This window comes from Canis lupus, chromosome 23 (genome assembly GCF_048164855.1).
Source record: "Canis lupus baileyi chromosome 23, mCanLup2.hap1, whole genome shotgun sequence".
Lineage (NCBI taxonomy): Eukaryota > Metazoa > Chordata > Mammalia > Carnivora > Canidae > Canis > Canis lupus.
In genome coordinates, this window is record NC_132860.1 from 31,855,225 (window position 1) to 31,873,939 (window position 18,715).

Sequence of the window (18,715 nt, forward strand, 5' to 3'; positions counted from 1 at the left end):
CTTGTTAGAAAAAAAAAATCTAAGTTTTAGAAATCCATGATGGGTATAAAGTGGAGGTTATCAAATCTCAGTGTGCATAAAAAAAAAAAATCAGAAGCACCAGGGAAGTTTATTTAAAGTGCAGATTCCCAAAGATCTCTCTCAAGAGTTGATTTCACTAAGGCTGGGCTGGGGCCCTGGGATTTACACCTGTGGGTGTCTGGTGCGGGTAATATGCAAGCTGAAGTGGAGAAACGATGATGCAAAGGATAGCCTGATGATTCTGGAGTTAGAAGTTAAGATTGGTTCTTGGTTTTGCCTCTTACCAGCTTTGTGTCCTTGGGCAAATCATTTTTATCTCTTTGGCCTCAGTGTTCTTTTTTTTTTTTTTTTTTTTTTAAGATTTTATTTATTTATTTATGAGAGACACAAAGAGAGAGAGGCAGAGACATAGGCAGAGGGAGAAGGAGGCTGGCTCCCTGTGGGGAGCCCAATGTGGGACTCGATCCTGGAACTCCAGGATCACGCCCTGAGCCAAAGGCAGATGCTCAACAACTGAGCCACCCAGGCATCCAGAGCCTCAGTGTTCTTATCTCTACAGGGAATAAGTGACAATGAGAGTATTTACCTCACAGGACCTTAACACAAGTCTTGGCACACGGAAGGCACTGAAAAAAAAATTTAAAGAAACAATTTGCCTTTTTTTTTTTTTTTTTTAAACCCGGAGAAGGTTCTCTGAGTTAATATTCACTGCTGAATATTAATACTTTTCTGTATCTGTTTACAATCTACAATTCTAAAGAGGGGCCTTTGGGGGAAGCCAGCTTTTGTTTGAAGATGAAAAGGTGTCAAATCCTCCAGAGACTTGGTTGGTGGAAGGTAAAACAAATGTTTATTTTAATTTGGTGAGTTATAACTTATTAAAACGGCTTGTGGAAAATGGAAGTACTATTTATATTTTCACAAGGGACCTAACAGTTTCTGAAGAGTTGAGAGTTATTTTATTCATTTGTTCAAGAAACACTTACTGAGCCCCTGGGTGCCTGGCCAGATGAACAAGAGCCAGCCCTCCGAGGACTCAGGGTCTGGACAATGATAGCAACTTGGTAGAGACCACAATCTGGGTTGCCGAAGGACAGAGAACAGGGACTTCCCTTGGCTCAAGGAACTGAGTCTTGGGAAACTGATGGGCAGGAAATGATTCTATTTTGAAAGCACGGAGATTGAAACAATTTAAAAAGCAATTCTGGTACCAAGAGATGTGTAATTTGAGATCCTCGGGGGAAAGAACTATTCTCAGCATAGGTTACTCCCACCTCTAATTTATTAGATACTCCAGAGGGGTAGGAAGAGTACCTAGGTACTAAATTTTAAGAATACTTAGATTTTCTTAACCTTCAGGCCCTAATATCCAAGCATTATAGGGACATCTTGACTTGGAGTTTCCATGGGCACTTCAAATTCAGCAATATCTAACACTTGGCTTCTTATCTTTCCCCACAAATATGCTCCAGCATTTCCTCACTGTACCCACAACTACCCCAATCAAAAAATGGTGTTACCAGCATCCATCCATTTCTTCTCCCACAGCTGACACTTACCTAGTCACCGTATTTTATCAGTTCCACTCAAGTACCTCTCAAGTCTGTCCCCATGACCACTACTCTGATTTTGTGTGCCACCATCCATCACTCACTTTCCTTCATGTGGAACCCAAGGCCATCTTTTCAAAACACAAAGAGGGTGGAGTATATTATTTCTTAGTGAAAGCCCTTTGACAGCTTTCCTTCCTTTACAGAATAAGATTCAAACACCTATGGGTGCTGCCCAAGGCCCTGCTTATCTAGACTCACCTCTTGCCACACAGGCCACCCCTTATATGCTTCAGCAGACACATAATACACACACACATGGACATTCTATGGCACATTGTGGTTAGACTGCCAGCACCCCCTACATCTACCCTGGAAGATTTCAGTGAATGGCTCTCCCTTCTCAGATCTCACAGCACAATTCCTTTCCCCTCTCTAGCACACTCAGCTTCCTCTAGCTGTTAGGCCCCATCCACTTGTCTCTTTTACTGGATGGAAACATCTCAAGGGTAGGTGTTCAATCATATTAGCCCTTTTGATGCTAAGTTGTGTAGTGGCTTCTGGTGCTTACCAATCTGGTTGTCTTCTGTTTCTGGGCACATGGGAGGAACACACATCCCTGCTCCCTTGCAGTTCGGTGAGGACATATGCCTAGGTCAGGCCCATGGGTTATGAGAAGCAGCCAAGAAGGCCATTTGCTCCAGGGAGTACAGCTACAAGATAGGGGAGCCTTGATCCACCTGGGTTTTGAGAGACTGAAGAAATCCTTCCTTCCACACCCCTGAAGCATGCTGAATATACCACATGAGAAACTGTTAAGGTAGTGAGCTATGAGAGACTGTTTGCTACTGCAACATAAATTAACCCCATACTGACTTCTACAGAAATCTTCTTTCTGTCTATAATCACTAAAACAGGACCTAGAAATATCAGGTTCTCTATGAACATTTGATGAACAAATGAATGCAGGAATGGGTGAACAAAGAAGCCTAGGGAACGGAATATGAGATCTGGAGTCATAAGAAAAATAGCTTAACTAACCACCTCCTTCTCTGTCTTTCCCCCACACCAGTAGACTACTCTTCTTTATCTCTATTTGACTCCAGAGGCAGGATTTAACCTGCGATTCCTCTCTCTGATGTACCTCTGTACTGATGCCAACCAAAACTATGAGAGATCCTGGCTTATGCCTCATTGTCTGGAGGAAAGTCATCGGTGACATATTTTTGCCAGTTTTCCACCAATCCATAATCCTGCTGTCTTTGGATTTCATGCTTCCAGGGCTACATCTGGATTTGGCCCCAAAGATGGGGATTCCCTAAGCTCCCTAAACTAGAGGCTTCTAATTCTCACATCCAGTTCTCCCGCACCCCACACCTCAACCAGATTAAAGAATGACCTCATTTGACCAAATATCTTTTTATACATGGGGAAAATACTCAGTAATTATCCTTTAAGTCTTTCAACACATTTATGCTAAGCACAAAAGCAGAGGCTGTGAGATTTGGATTGATTCTACATATTTTAAAAAGTAAACAAAAACATAAAGAATGTCATCCGAAAGTCACAGTTTCCTGAAATTACTGCTTAGCAAGGAGGTCAGGGCACCAATACAAACCTCTCCAAGGAGCATGTAGCTAATCAGATTAGAAAGATCAGCACGCTGGCAGTGCTGCTGATGGAGTGCGGCGGGGAGTAGGGGAGAGGCACAGGGCAGGGAGCCAAGGGAGGAGAGACGGTAGGGCCCTCAACCAGAGGAGCTGGTGGAGGAACTGTCCTTGGCAATGTCTGGTTTGCTGTCCACGTGGGTTCTTCAGTGGCCAGCGGCATTATTCCTAAGGTAACTTGTGAGCACCAGAGGAAACACAAGATGGGCTTTGCAGCAGACAGACTCAGGTTTACACCTGCTTCCATCACTTAGGAGCTTCTGTGACTCTGGGCAAGCCCCTGGCTTTTGTGAGTGTTAGTTTACTCACGTATAAACTAAGGGCAAATATGGTCACATCCTAGTGTTCTGAGGACACACATATTGCTGTGTGAAACCAGGAAGCATCAGTCAGCGGCACATCCATCTGCACCCCCTAATCCCAAACACTTCTGTATCCCCTGGGTCCTCATCCTTCAGATGTACCCAATAAATGTGTGTCGAAGGAATGGATGAATAAGGTGCTCTAGGCTGGTGGGGTTTTTATCAAAGTATTTTTTAATTATTGAAAAATCTACATAACACAAAATTTACCACTTCAACCATTCTGAAATGTTCATTCCCAGTGTTGTGCAACCATTACTATCCATTCTAGAACATTTTATCACCCCCCCAAAACCTCCTGAACCCAATAAGCAGTTACGTCCATTCCCACCTCCTATGGGAAACTCTATGGCTGTTTTAGCTAAATTCAATACTTCAAATTACTGCTGGTGGATATGACTTTGGTGATAAAGTTGGCAGGGGCTGGGTCAAGCAAGAATTTATTTCCTGAGTACCCACCCCCTGCTCACCTCTATGTGAGACTCAAGGAGACACACGACAACAGCTCTAACATGCATATACAAGGCTGTAGAAGAGGCTGTGACCAGGAACCACTTGACCTGGAGCCTGAACCGATGCAGAATGGTGAGAGATGAAGGGTCCCATGGGATGGGGCAGGGGGCCAGCTCTGAATGCACAGAAACTTGGACTTGAGTCCATGAACCAATGAATGCACTCTGCCCTCTCTCCTGCCTAATGCATCCTGGGGACACTGACGGGCAGGGGTCTGGAGATCTGCAGCCCCTCCTCATCTGACTCTTCCACAGTGGGAAGGCCCAAGCCTGGCTGTGATAGGGCTCTAGCTGCAGACTTGGAGGCAGGCAGCCATGGACAGTCAGTGAGTGATTTATTGGTGCTGCTGTGCAGGCAGCTTCCCTGGGACCTGTTCCTAATTAACAACCACTAACTGGATGATGCTTCTCTCTCTCTCTTTTTTTTTTTTTTCAAAATAAAAAAGGCCCCCAAAGCCTTTCTTCCCCATCTTTATAGGAGGAAAGACTTCACCTTTGGCTGCTGTCTGACTCTGAACTACAGGCAGCAATCCCACCCACTCCCTGGCTCATGCGCAGACACACACAGACATACCCCATGCGCAGGCAAGCCTGTCCACTCTTGTTCACATGCTCCCCCCATCCGGGTGCACATTAATTCCTCTGCTAGGATCATTACATCCACACCACAGCACAGTTGCACTCACACACCATCAAGTAGATCTGTCCTTTTCACCTGCAACCCCATACATACATGCAGCACTCCTACCCCCACTACACTCAAACCCGCAGCTCAGCTGAGTCCTTGCAAACAGCCACACACACATTTGCACACGTGCCCCATGCTGTTAATGGCAAAGCCCCGTAGTCACCCATGTGGTTTTCAGACTGGAATCTTCTCTGTGGCTCCCACATCTCCAATGAAGGGGCTCATCCACTTAGGTGAGGCCTCAAATTTGGTGCTCTGACCCAGCTGGCTCAGCTGTGAGGTGCTGTGTGCCAGGGAGGGGGAGAGGAAACTGTAGCCAAGCCTGAGGAGTCCTATGGTCCAGTGTGGAGAGCCACAACTGCCATATCATTCCGGCTAAAATAGTTCCTCCTATTTATCACTCAAAAGACTCTAAGAAGCTCCAGATTCACTTAGGAGTCAGGCTGCCAAGTGGTGGTGCAGCCAAAGAGCCCAAAGGGCATGGCACCTAATAAACATCTTTTGTGGATTTAATTAGCCACCCCCCATAACAAGATAAATTGAAGCCTGCTATAAACCGAATGTTTGAATCCTCCTAAAATTCATTTGTTGGAGTTCTAACCTTCAGTGTGATGGTTTAAGGGGGTGGGGCCCTTGGGAGATAATGAGGTCAGCAGCCCTCAGCCCTCATGAATGGAATTAAGGCCCTTATAAAATCAACCCCAGAGAGCTCCCTCACCCCTCTACCATGTGAGGACACAGCAAGAAGGCAGCCAACATCTATGAACTAGGAAACTAGCTCTAATAAGATACTGGATCTGCTGGCGCCTTGGTCTTGGACTTCCCAGTCTCCAGAAATATGTGAGCATTTGTGTGAGCCATCCGGTCTATAGTATTTTGTGACGGCAGCTGGAAGAGACTAAGACAAAGTCCTAAATCCTAGCACTTCAGAATGTGACCTTATTTGGAAACAGGGTCATTACAGATATCACGAGTTAAGATGAGGCCTTAGGATGGTTTGGCCGGGCCTCTAATTCATCATGACTGGTATTCTTATATGAAAACAGCTATGTGAAAGCCGACATATAGAGAGGACACCATGTATCAGAGATACAGAGATTGCAGTCCTGCAGCTGCATGCCAAGGGATGCCAATGGTTGCCAGCAACCCATCAGAAACTAGGAAGAGATTCCTCCCCACATTTCAGGAGGAAAGTGGCTCTGTCAGTACCTTGATTTCAGACTTCTAGCTTCCAGAACTGTGAGGCAATACATTTCTATTGTTTTAAGGCCCCCGGTTTCTAGTGCTTTGTTATAGCAGCCCTAGGATAAGTGTTAGAGCCTTCTCCTGTTTGCTTTTCTGGGCCTCAGTCTAGTATTCCAAAACGCAGGCGTGATCATTCAGAGGAGGCTGTATGAACTAGTTCTAAGCGATCCTTATTTACACAAGCTCATGTGCCAGGTGCTAATTATACTGAAATAGATCAATGAACCATGGTCTTGCCTAGAGCTACACAGATCTGTGAAAAGGTTGCTAGATAAATACAAAATGGACCACTGAAAGAAAAATCAGGCCTCCGGATGGACAAACTTCAACAGGTCTTCAAATTTGTCTCCCTGCCCCAATTAAACAATGCTGAACCTCTGAAGGGGATGGCAAGGTTAAACATCACTCCTACTTAAAACTTCTGCCCCAGATTTTGAGCTATAGATACTGAGTTTCATTAAGACATCATTGTGGTGAAATACGAAGTTAATCAATATTGGGCAGCTCTTTTCATATTAATTAGCTAATTGTGCAAGAATAAAAAATAGATCCAGCTCACCATCCTTCTTGGGGGATGCCAAGATGAGCTCACTTTGCTGGAGCCGCAAAACAACAGCTCCCAGAAACTACCGCACTCTGCCGGGGCCTGGGTGTGGGCGGCCTGTACATTCTGTGGTCTTGATTCCCCCACCCTCCCACCCTGCCTGTCTGTGAACATGCTTCAGATTAGTTCCAGAGCTGTCATGCTCTTTGGACTAGGACCAGTCTCGGCCACAGGTTGGAAAGTCAACTCTGTAAATGCCAGAGGCCTGGGGCAGGGGAAAGCACAGGTTTCAGAGTCAGCAGATGCATGTTTGAATTCAGCTTCCACCACTTCTTACCTAGGTGTCCTCAGGGAAGCCACTTTACCTGTCTGAGCCTCTATTTCCTTATCTGCCAGAAACCAAATACCAACCTTGCAGAGATATTCCAAGGGTGACATGGGTATGTAAAGAGGCTCATGCGGGAAAGTCCAATAAAAAATACTCCGTAAAGAACTGGTATTATTTGTTGAGCATGTATTTTTAAACAAGTATTTAATAGTACTTTCTTAATATAATAGTACTTATTATTAAATAACTGATTTTCATTATTTTCTTCCTGGGATGCTGAAATTTATCCCCAGCACAGGTGACCCGAAGGCCGTCAAAGCAAGCTGCCATTCTGGTATGGTGGGTCCGTTCCCTTGGTCTTTTGGTTTGGGATGAGAAAGTGAAAAGCAGTCCCTGACAGCCAGGAGCTGGCCTGGCACTCAGAACTAGGTGGTGTGGCTTTCTCCTGTTGAATAGAAACAATTCCACATACCCACTTTGGATGGGGGCTTTGACTGCAATGGAGTAAATCAAAGGCCAGGCCACTCTTGTGTGTTTCATGAGTGAAACTCCAACAAAAACAGAGGATTGTCCAAACCACAAAATGACTGGGCGTCCCCCTATCCTGAATAACACGAGTGACTTCTGCTTCTTTTGCAGTTATGACTTGACTTGACTTCATTCCTTCTGGCTTCTTTTTTTTTTAAAAAGATTTTATTTATTCATTCATAGAGACACAGAGAGAGAGAGAGGCAGAGACACAGGCAGAGGGAGAAGCAGGCTCCATGCAGGGAGCCTGACGTGGGACTCCATCCCGGGTCTCCAGGATCACGTCCTGGGCTGAAGGCGGCGCTAAACCGCTGAGCCACCGGGGCTGCCCCCTTCTGGCTTCTACGTAAGATTTAAGACACCCAGGCAACCTGCCACCTGACAGTATCCTAGACTCTAAGTCAGCCTCTCTACTAGGGCAGGGAAACATAAAAATATCTTTAATGCCATCCAGCCAAAGACTGACAGAAACTCCCCTGTAGTTGGGTGGAGTTTCTTGACTCTTTGCAGTTGGGCAAATGCACACCATGGGGAGCCATCAGGTGCCTGAGTACAGTGTGTTAGAAGGGATGTACAGGGTTTGGCCTGTGTTAGGTGATCTGGGGGTGGGTTCAAGGAGGTGGAGCATTGTTTCAGATTGGATACTGTCAGGTGGCAGGGGGTCCTGGGAATCATTGTATTCTGGGACAGATTTCTTCTGTTGGCCACCCAGTGTCATTCACAGCCCTCACATAACACTCTGCAGAATACTGCCTAGGTACATGTGGCTCTTCCTTACACCATGAGCCCCTGGGGCCCAAGCCCACGCTGGCTTCCCCACAGCATTCTCGCTGTACCAGCACACTGCCCAGCCTGCGCGGCTGCATGTGTACAGGCGTGCACACAGCTTCACAACCTCCCTCCCCCAGCCCCCAGTTCATCCGACCAGCTGTAGACCAAGTAGCTCTGCCCCCCGCCCCACTGTGAGAGCACCGAAACATGCTCCTTATGCCATCAATTCATTTTCTCTTCTTCATTGCCCTATCAGTGAACTTTATTTATCAAGCAAAGTTTCATAAAGTGTATAATCTCACTCTGAGAGCTATCACATGAAAGAGAAAGAGCGAAGGGCTACAAAGCTGCCCTGAGAAGTCCACACTGGGTGGTCTGCTAGGGTGACTCACTAGTTACACAAGAGGGGGTACATCTGGTTCAAGCAGTAGTTAACGCAAAGAACTGAGACTGCCACCTTAGAAAGATCTGCAGGCAAGTCTGGCCCTTGGCTGGCATCTGGGAACATGGCTGCTAAACAGGTCCTTACCTGACATCGAACCTTCCCTCAATGATAAGAGTAGCTTTACGGTGCCTAGACTGCATAGATAAATAATGGCTACTTTCCTTCTGAGAGGCTGGAATCTGGGCATGAGTTAGGCAGAAGGTTCCTATGTGACCAGCTCTCTGATAAAATCTTTGGGCACAGGGTGTCTCTTGAGCTTCTGGGAAGACTTTGCTTTGCAGGTCATTACCACTCATTGCTGGGGGAGCCAGGCCCACCCTGTGTGACTCTGTCGGGAGAGGACGCTTGGAAGCTGTGTCTGGTTTCCTGTGGACTTCACCCTCAGTACCTTTTGCCTTTCTTGGTTTGCTTTGTATCTGTCTGCTATAATAAATCGTAGCCATGCGTCCCACTATATGCTGAGCCCTGTGAGTCCTTCTAGCGACTCACTGAGCTTCAGGCTCTGCCCCCCCCCCACCCCCGCACATGGGCTCCAAGTTCGAAGGTCCACTGTCAGGGTTCAAAGTCAGGGTGTGGGCTCAGGTGACCAGGGAGATAATGTGATAATTTATGACATGTTGGATATTAAAGGACACTGTGAGCTATTATACATTCCCTAAATGTGAATAATAATGGCCCAGTGCCACAGCAGACTTTTGAAGAGCTTTTTAAATCTACTGGGGGAAAAAAATGACACAATAATTTTTCCAAATAAAATGCATCTTTTAGCACTGCTAACTGTAGTGCTGAGGCAATAAATGATTGAAAGTCGTGGATGCACATAAAAAGAAGGGTAAGTCCTCTGGACTTGAGCAAACTCTTTGCTGCTGAGTGAGGCTACAGGAGCAGAGAGATGCCTGGGGCGCCTCACTTCTAATGTGTTGTCTACCTTCTGGCTTAGTCTATTTGGTTCCTATCGAAGAGTTCCCTCTGCATTTTCACAGCCCACTTCACCCCCATGATGGCCCCTCTCGCTTCCCCTTCCATTCTTCCAAGCAGCTAGAATGGCAAACAATCTCCCTTTGTTTATACCACACTTCAAACCTGGTTTGTTCCGTACAATTATTTCCTTTTTGGAATCACATTCAGAAAAGCAATTTGTTTTGTAGCTAAGGTCCTACAAAGCTGAGCATAGAAAACTCAGTTAGGAGCCAGGCAGCTGAGTGGTAGTGGAGAGGAAAGTCCTCTTCAGTGTTTGGAACACAAAGGGTTTGTCTCCTTATCTGAGGCAAATTTCTTCCTGAACAGATAGCCTGGGCTGAGATCCTTCTCACAGTAAAGCCTGGGAGAAACTGGCCTGACGAAAATCAGGCCCTGGTAGCTGGGGAGTCATCTTTGGCAGAAAGAGTCAGGCTGAGCAGCCGCCAGTCACAGTTACAGAGGGCAGTGTGTGGGTGTGGGGTCAGAGGGGCCTGGGACTGGATTCCATCCCACCACTTCCCAGCCCTGTGATCTCAGAGTGATTCCAAAACAACTAGGAGACAGATATCTGCCTCCAAGGCTGTTGCAAATGTTCAACAAAATGTGAAAACACCCTGTAAATCCTGAGGTGCTGTACAATGAATAACAGCAACAGTGTAAGTTTATACTGCTCTTTCTGTGCACCAGGCACTATTCCAAGCACTTTAACTCTCTGAGCTCATTTAATTCTCCTAATTCCTCTACAAACTGGACAAGAGAATTATGCCCATTGTGCAGGTGAGGACACTGAGGCATGGAGAGATTCAAAGCTTGCTTGTATACCACAGGGTGACACAGCTAGTAAGTCAAAGTGCTGGTGCCCAAACTTAGGCGGTCTGGCTCCAGAGTTTGTGTTTATAAATGAATCACCAAGGGTTTTGTTTCCGCTTTGCTTTTTTTTTTTTTTGGGGGGGGGTGGTCTTGCATATTGGCACCTTTTTAACTCACAAAATCATTGGCAGTTATTCACCTGAATAGTTTTGCATTCCTGTCTCCATGACACAATGGGCCGGGGTAAGAACTTTGAATTCGATAGCCCTGTGTTAGGTATCAACTTTGTGATTTCTCGGGTGGGAAGTCACTTAAGCTTTTGAAGCCTGTCTTAGTCAGCTTGGGCTGCCAGCACAAAATACCACAGACTGGGTGTCTTCAACAACAGAAATGTATTTTCTGACAGTTCTAGAGGGTGCCAGCATGGTTAGGTTCTGGTGAGGACTCTCCTCCTGTCTTGCAGATGGCTACCTTCTTGCCCTGTACTCACATGGATTTTCCTCCGTGCACGTGCAAGGAGAGAGCAAGGTCTCTCTCTTCCTATGAAGGCACTCATCCCATTACAAGGGTCCCACCTTCATGACCTCATCTAAACCTAATTACCTCCCCAAAGCCCCATTTCCAAATAGCCTCATAGTAGGGGTTAGAGCCTCAACATACGAATTTTGGGAGAGACACCATTCCATCCACAGTGGTGTCAGAGGCAATTGACCCCCTTTGACCTCTTCTTGTGTAAACCTTTTTTGTGGTTCCTTCCGATCTTTAGGAGAAAGGCTGAGGTCTTGAACCAGCAGTTTTGAACTATCCTTGGCCATGTTGGATGGTAGCTTTTCTCTCTGGCTTCATGTCCTCCTAATCCCCACTGGCTTAGACATGTCAAACCTTTTGCTATTTCTTTTCTTTTTTTTTTTTAAGATTTTATTTATTTATTCATGAGAGACAGAGAGAGAGAGAGAGAGAGAGAGGCAGAGACACAGGCAGAGGGAGAGGCAGGCTCTCTGCGGAGAGTCCAATGTGGGACTCAATCCCAGGACTCCGGGATCACACTCTGAGCTGAAGGCAGACGCTCAACCGCTGAGCCACCCAGGCGTCCCCCTTCTGCTATTTCTTGAACAGTCTACACAGCTGGGTATCAGATCTGAGGCTTCTGACTGCTAGTTTAATGCTCTTTTTTTCACCATTGCTGCTCCCTATCATCAGAAGCAGTTGGGTCTGTCACTTTGGGAAGTGTTTGGGGGAGGGGCTGGTCTTCTCTGAGACCTGTCACTGTGGGGTTTGCACAGAGATTGGTTCTGCATCCTGCGAGTAACCACCCTTCATCTCTCTGCACTATGTTTCATCGATCAGTCCTGCATGATCTCCTAGGAGCCCTTCCTCATACTTGGTTCCACATGTTTCTCTCCAGCCTAAAGTCAAAAGAAAGAAAGCCATCTCTATACTGTGGTCAATCTGCCTGGCTTGATTAGTGTGTAATTAAATTTGTAATAAGGGGGACACCTGGGTGGCTCAGCAGTTGAGCGTCTGCCTTTGGCTCAGGGCGTGATCCCAGTCTAGGGATCAAGTCCTGCATCGGGCTCCCTGCAGGGAGCCTGCTTCTCCCTCTGCCCATGTCTCTGCCTCTCTCTCTCTGTCTCTCATAAACAAATAAATAAAATCTTTTAAAAAAATTTGTAATAAGGATCCATGAGTTGAGGGAAGCCAAATTTCACTCGATATGCTAGTTGCCTACGGTACTCATGGACATCTGCCTGGGTTCCTCCCGCCTTTGCCTGTGTGCTGAGCAAAGATTCAGCTGATTATGTGAATCTCGGGATGACTCTTCCAGCCCCCCTGTAACTTCCTAAGTCAGCTCTTCCTGCTGTCCTCACAGCTCACAGCAACCCTAGGGAGTAGTAGCCACCCCACTGGCCATTGTCATAGGAGAGATGGCTGAGATCTACAGACCAGGGATGCCAGCTCTCCTATTATATGAGCTATGTGACACTGGGCAAGTCAATCTGATCCCAGAGCCCAATTGAATCATGAGGCCCTGCCAAATCTATATTCATTCTCAGTAAGGGGGCCCTCTCAAATACAATGTCAACAGTTTTTGGACAAGACTATGACATCATAAATTATGGAATCTTCAAGCTGAGGGGTTCCTGAAGGAGAGAACTGGCATGCACAAGGTTCTGCTCCCAGCTAAGTACCATCTTTTAAACATATTTTTTCTAATTCAACTCTTCCATAAGAAAAACGTTGTATGTGATGACCTCGTACAGACGCTGTGTGTAAAGCAGAATTTTTTTTTAAAAAACCTCATCCATAAAAAATAAAAAAATTTACAAAACAACCTACCTACCTATGTGTTAGGAACTCTATTCTGTTCCTCTCTGTTCTCTTTGTTATTATTACCCTAAATGATGGTACTGAGCCACAGCCTTTATTAAGGATTAATCCTGACCCACAATTTAGAAAACACTGCTGATTCTTGCGTGTGCACAGTCACCTTGCAGATGTGTTGTAACTTTAGGAGCTAGGCACCTATTCGCTCCCATGCTGCAGAGGAAGAAACCAAGACTCAGTGAGATTTATTTAGTAGGTCGCTCAAAACCATCCAACTGCTGAGTGGCTAAGCTGAGATTCCAAGTTCAACTCTAAAGTCTGTTCCCCTTCCAAGTTATCTTGCTGCCTGAGATTCCAAAATCCCCATCTAGCTGATGGGGAAACTAATGCTCAGAGGGGAGAAGTGACTTGTTCAAGGTTCATACTGGGACCTGTGACAGAACCTAAAATTGAAACCGGATTTGTCCCTGGATCCCACACATCCTGGCACTGGAACGAGGCTCCCATGGGCAGGGAGCTCTTTTCCCACCACCAATTACTCCTTGAGCCATTCTCCCTGGACAAAGCTTAACTTACAGATGGGAAAAAAAGAGGCCTGGGAAACATCTTCTGGTAGGAGGTATGTCACTGTGCACATCATTGCTTCCATTGAATTGAAAATCATGTTGGCTCAAATTGAAAGCAAAACTGTGGTTTGCTGAACCTCTGTGCACACAGCAGGTCCTAACCTAGTTTCGAGAATGCAATCTATCTTAATTTAGCATAGCTTTGAATCTCCCTATCTCTCTTTACCTCTTCCCCAGTCAGAAGCAGGGCACTCTTGTATTAGCATGTTCTCCCCACCAGGGAGAGCAACAGAGCACAGCTGTGGGGAGTGGATTGGGGCACGTTTTAACTGGGCCAGGGCTTCTTAAAGTCCTCTAACAAGCAACTCCCAAGAACAACAGTGTTAGTGGCTGTTGGATACTGGCTTCCAGATCACAAGCAATTCTAGCAGGTGTGATGCTAGGAGGAGGAGGCCTCGCATCAGTTTGAGGCAACTGAGCAGAAGGGAGGGCTGAAATTACGTCTGAAGGAAAGCCAAGATTATTAACAAAAAAAGATGGTGCCAAGAGTCTCATGTGGGAGGTAAGGCAAGGCTTGGGAGTGGGAGCCTGGCAGCAAGGTAAGAGACTGGGATGGTCAGCAGCAGGTTGGGGTGCAGTATGAGGGATGAATAAGGGGTGTGGTTCATGACCAAGACCATGAGAGAGCCTGGGATGTGGTGTGGGACAGGCCAGAGCTCAAGGACCCTGCAGCTGGGCCAAAGGAGATGTAAGGCTAGAAGAAGGATCAAACGTGGCCCTTCCCTGAGAGTAAGGAGCCCCATCTTGGTCACAGAACCTGAGTCTGGAGGTGTTCCCCACTGCTACAAGGCCCTGGGTGGATCAGGGAAGAAGTGGCTTGTTCCGTTCTCCAGGCCCAGATCCCATCTTCACGGCTTCCATGCTTCCTCTTTGTCTGAGCGCCACTCTCTTTCTCCTGGATCATAGAAAGAGTCTCCTACTTTGACATAGCCCACCCGAGTCTGCTCTCAACATAGCTTTTCCAAAATGCTCCTGTGCTAGCATTAGTCAGAGCCTGTCATGCATCAGCTCAGGACGCTCCTGTGGCTGGCCATGCAACGGCCTCGCCCCACGTCACCTCTTTGACCTCCTCCTCCACTCCAGCCATACTGGTTTCATCGTCACTTCTCAAACAAGACAGACACACTTCTGCCTCAAGGCTCTTGAACCTATTCTTCCTTCTACCAGAATCACCTTTCTTCCAGACATCTTCACCACTCCCTCCCATGTCTACTACAAATGTCACCTTCTCGGTGAAGCCTTGTTTGGCCACGATATTTAGAACTGCAACTTTCCTCTCCCCCTGGAATTCCCTATCCCCCTTTTCATAATACTTATCATCTTGAAACACCCTGCATCATGTCGTTTTCACACTTGTTGATCATCAGTCTCCCCATTGAGGAGTGGGTAATTTTGTCTGTTTTGATCATGGTGGAACCCCAATACCTAAACTAGTACCTAGCATGTAGTACGTGTTCAATTAAGAGTCGGTAAATGACAGGACATCCTGCTAACTCTCCAGCCTTCCCTCTGAGCACAGCCTCCCCGTACCCCCAGGTACACCCCTATCTTCCAGCCTCATGGGACATACCTTCTATTTGTCCACCTTCACACCTTGTGTACACAGAACACCCTTTCTTCTCCCTTTTTGCTGTTAGTCTTTTCCACCCCTTTCCAAAGCCCAGGGGCCAGCACTCCTTCCATTAAACCTTCTCAAATACCTTCTCGTTGCAATTTTTCTCTCAACACTCTATGATCTTTACTTTAAATGTCTTTTCTTGGGGCAGCTGGGTGGCTCAGTTGGTAAAGCATCTGCCTTCAGCTCAGGTCATAGTCTCTGGGTCCTAGGATCAAGCCCTGCATCAGGTCTGTGCTCAGCAGGGAGTCTGCTTCTCCCTCTGTCCCTCCCCCAGCCCCACTTGTACATGTGCATTCTCTCCCTCCCTCTCAAATAAATAAATAAATCTTTAAAAAAAATGTATTTTATCCAGCATGTCACAATCTGAGAGAGTGGCCTAGTATGACCTCCAGCTCCAAATCAGTTCTAACATGTTATGGATTCAGTTTCTTTCCTGCAAGCTTCCAATACCGACAAAGAACTTTATGTTCTGGAAATAGCTAGAATCACCTCCCTGATCATATATATTTTGTCCATATTGAACTAATAAAAATATGTTTCTATAAAACAGAACAAACCATGGAACACAATGGTCAAGAAAGATACTCGGCACTGGGGAGAGGCAGATCTGGACTCAAACCCTGGCACTGCCATTTGCTAGCTGTGCAACCTTCAGCAAGTCACCCAGCCTCTCTTAATCTGTTTCCTCAGCTGGAAGTTGAAGAAAGGTTAAGAGTCAATAGGCTTGTTGTCTCTAAGGTGCTTCTAGCTCCCAGATTCTCTAGTAGGTCCTTTCTAATCCTTTTTGGAACTCAGGGCCTTACAGCCCTCATTTTACTGCCTAATCAGAGAGTCTAATCCCCTAATTCCTCTGCATTCCTGGGAAGGAGTGCAGGCCAGCTCACAAAACAGAAGAGTAGTTGAATGCAGACATCCAATCTCTACTCAAGCCAACGAAGCCAGGCTTCTTATCCTAGAAAATGGAGCCTTGTGCACACAATGGCTGGGTAGCTGCAGTACTCTGGCCACTTAGGGAATTAATGATAGATATTCTTATAGATTTTTTAAACCAAGTCTCATGAGCATGGGGCCAGGGAGGGTAGAGGATAAATTGAGTTAAATTGGTAATGAGCTTCTTTCTCACTGTGCTTTGGAGATGCTCACCTAATCTTCTGACTCTGAATAAGCAATTTGGCTGCCTAATTAGGTTAACCAATAATTTCCCTTTTGACACCTAGGCTGTGTGACAATTTTGGGGTAACTGTGATTCTCTTTCATCATTTCTTTTCTAGATGCATTTCTCAATTTGCCTCTGGGATTAAAGCACAGAGTAAATTCTCACTGTTTCCCGGACCCACCATGTGTCTTCACACGCCTCTAAGCCTTGGCTTGTGCAATTGCCTCCACTGGGAATGCCTCGCTCAGATCCCTGATGCTTGGTGAAATCCTACTTGGCCTTGAAGCCTAGGTATATAACATGAGTGGAACAAAGGGATGAGCCTTGGCACCCTTGGGTAAAACCAATGGCTACTTATACTGTCATTTTATAGCTCCTTATAAAATTAATAATAGCTAGCATCAATTAAGGACCAACACAGACCACATGCTTTGCAAATGTTGTAGCCTAGACTCATAGCAACATGTCAAGGAAAGAAGATGATATGCTGTTTCTGTGTTGTTGTTGTTTTTAATTACTGTAGCAAAACATGCACAACCCTTTAAACCAGTGCTAAATGTACAATTCATCGGCATTAAGGACTTTCACATTGCTGTGCGGCCGTCAACACTATTCATCTGCAGAACTTCTGTAGCGTCCCTAACTGAAACTCTGCATCCATTAAACACTAACCCCCCCCACTTCCCTCTCTCTCAGCCCCTGGTACCCACTGCTGTGTTGTTTCAGCAATGAGGGAACTATGGCTCAGGGAGGTAAAGGGACTTGCCCAGGGTTTCAGAGCCAGACGCGGCTCTGCCAGGATATGAGGCCAGGTCTCCTCGTTAGACTCCATAACTGATGCTCTTTCGACCCCACAGCAGTGCCTGCTATCCCACCACTATAGATGGAGACCCAAGGACATCTGCCATAGATCCACCTCTCTGCTGTTCTAGACTCCTGATGGTAGAACCATGCCCGGCATGCTGAGGGAGCTTGGGCTAGATGTGGAACAAATCACAATAGGAATCTACAACAGAGACACTGCATCAGCCAGACCCGGGGTTGGGAATGGAGCTCAGATCATAACCTTTGCTTTCTAAAAAGCACTTATTGAATGCCAACTGTGTGCCTGGCCCGATGCCAACTTCTCCTGGTTGTCACCGGGCTGCTGGGCCCACTTCAGCAGGAGAGGCCTGGGGGCTGGCTCTGCCGGACAGCCCTGGGGCAGAAGATTTGTGTTTATGTTACCCAGTCAATTCTGTATTTATTTTGGATATTAAGCAGTGACATAAAAGCTGCTGACATTAACCTTCAAGGGCAGAAATTGGCTTTAATGGACCCCATAAAAGTTATTATTGATGGCAGCTGCGTGCGGCATCACTGTGACCTCAGCAAAAGCCTCCACCGCCATCAATACTGTTGACAATTACTATTGACTAATGCAAGGCCGGGTGGGGAGGCAGAGGCAGAGTGGATGTTCCTTCCTGTGGCTAGATGTCCCTGGGGGTTACTTTGCATTTCACCTTTGGTGAGGATCTGGGAGAACTTAGTCACACATTTTTGGTGGCCTCTGTTGAAAGGCCAACACTTACTGATGCAAATGGAGATATGCAAAGGGCTCGGGCTCTGGGATGGGAGAGATCTGACTCTCATCGCAAGCTGTGCCGACCTGCTGACTTGACCAGTCATAGTCACTGACTTGACCAGTCTATCTCAGGTCAGTTGACCTTTTTGGAACCTCTGTTTATCCACCTGGGAAATGGGAATGCCATGGCATTGTCATGAGGATTAAAGGCAATCACATATGAGCAGTGGCTGGACACATGGTGGGCCTTCTGTATGGCTCCGTGGTACTCCTCAAAAGTGGCCACACAGTAAGGTGCTGGCTAATGCACCTGGTGCGAGAGAGCCCTGTTCTGGTGGTAAAACCTGCCTGCCTCTTCAGCAAAGAAAGAGAACTGGGGCTGGGGATGAATGCAGGACAAAGAGAGGAGGGCAGGGGAGGGGGATGGAGATGAGACAGGCAAGGAAAAGGGAGAGAGAGAGTAGCCAGGACAGAACCAGACCCCTGTGTAGGGTCCGGCTCCAGCTCTTTCCATCTTTACCTCCTAGGCCCCTCAGCTGTAAGCTGGGGAGACAGTGGTGTGAACCAGCGTGCTGTCAACCTCATCAGCAGATAAGAGGGAGACATTCCTTTGGTTCAGGCACTGTCGGGATGATTTACTGTCACTATTTAGACCTAAGTATCGCAAAATGTTTAGTGTAACATCCCACTTAGGGGCACGTGGACAAGCACGTGGAGGCATCTGGGCCTCCTGTGGGCATCTGGGCTTGGGGAGTCACGGCCTGGGAGGGTTGTGGAGGCCAGGGGATCTTTGTTAGACTCAGCAGCCCACCTCCTTCACCTGCCCATCTTCCCTGAAGACAGCAAGGGTAAAGTGCGGGTGGCAGCCAGTGTTGAAAACGGACGATGAGAAGGAAAAGGCAGCCTGGCCAGGCGGACGCAGGCAGCCATTTCTCGTCCCCATTATCAAAGCCGAAGCTCTTCAGGCTCCTCAACTGTGCCATTATCACCCAACA

The 18,715-nt window shown here is 46.8% G+C and overlaps 1 protein-coding gene and 1 long non-coding RNA gene across 6 annotated transcripts in view; one reads left to right on the forward strand and one right to left on the reverse strand.

Annotated features, from left to right (window-relative positions):
- The window catches only part of TENM4 (teneurin transmembrane protein 4), a 2,813,748-nt gene that overhangs the window by 355,354 nt on the left and 2,439,679 nt on the right, over positions 1-18,715 (reverse strand). The window lies entirely within an intron of this gene.
- On the forward strand, positions 12,562-16,648 carry LOC140615070 (uncharacterized). Its single transcript, XR_012015737.1, has 2 exons — positions 12,562-12,599; positions 16,272-16,648. It is a non-coding gene; the product is annotated as an uncharacterized lncRNA (long non-coding RNA).